Raw genomic sequence first — 471 nt, 5'->3', positions numbered from 1 at the left:
GACCCCGGCGGGGGGGAAGCGTGCGGAGGCTGCGGATGCTGTTTGGGGCTTGGGTCCCTTCTCTGTCCACTGCTTAGGGCTGCTAAGCTGTGGTTTGTCACGCCGTGTCCCGTTCGGGACTTCTCCGGCGTGGGTTGGGTAGGGATGAAGGAAGGCATCTCTATGGCCTGGTGGGATGCATCTACCCAGGAGCGGGGTGAGGGGGGTGTTGTGCTTCCCTTGGCTTCAAATCCCTTCTGGTGGGGGGGAAACCAAACCCAAATCCTCCGGGAGCATCTGGGGTGGGAAAGGTGGTGTTGGTCCTTTCCACCCATCTGTGGCCTTTGGGGGAAGCTCAACGCTGGCCTTGTCCCGCTCTGGGATGGCAGTGACACCCAGCCCGTCCCCGCCTGCCTCATCTAATGGCACCGAGGCAGCCTGAAAACAAACCACATCGAAAAAGGCTTGAAAACCCAAATTCCCGCCATGCTT

At 60.3% G+C, this 471-nt stretch overlaps 1 protein-coding gene across 1 annotated transcript in view; it reads right to left on the bottom strand.

Moving 5' to 3' along the window:
* Positions 1-471, bottom strand: part of LOC104074957 (neurophysin 1-like) — a 2,421-nt gene that overhangs the window by 1,247 nt on the left and 703 nt on the right. The window lies entirely within an intron of this gene.

This window comes from Fulmarus glacialis, unplaced genomic scaffold (genome assembly GCF_000690835.1).
Source record: "Fulmarus glacialis isolate BGI_N327 unplaced genomic scaffold, ASM69083v1 scaffold19913, whole genome shotgun sequence".
Lineage (NCBI taxonomy): Eukaryota > Metazoa > Chordata > Aves > Procellariiformes > Procellariidae > Fulmarus > Fulmarus glacialis.
This window is presented reverse-complemented; position numbering and strand designations above follow the sequence as displayed.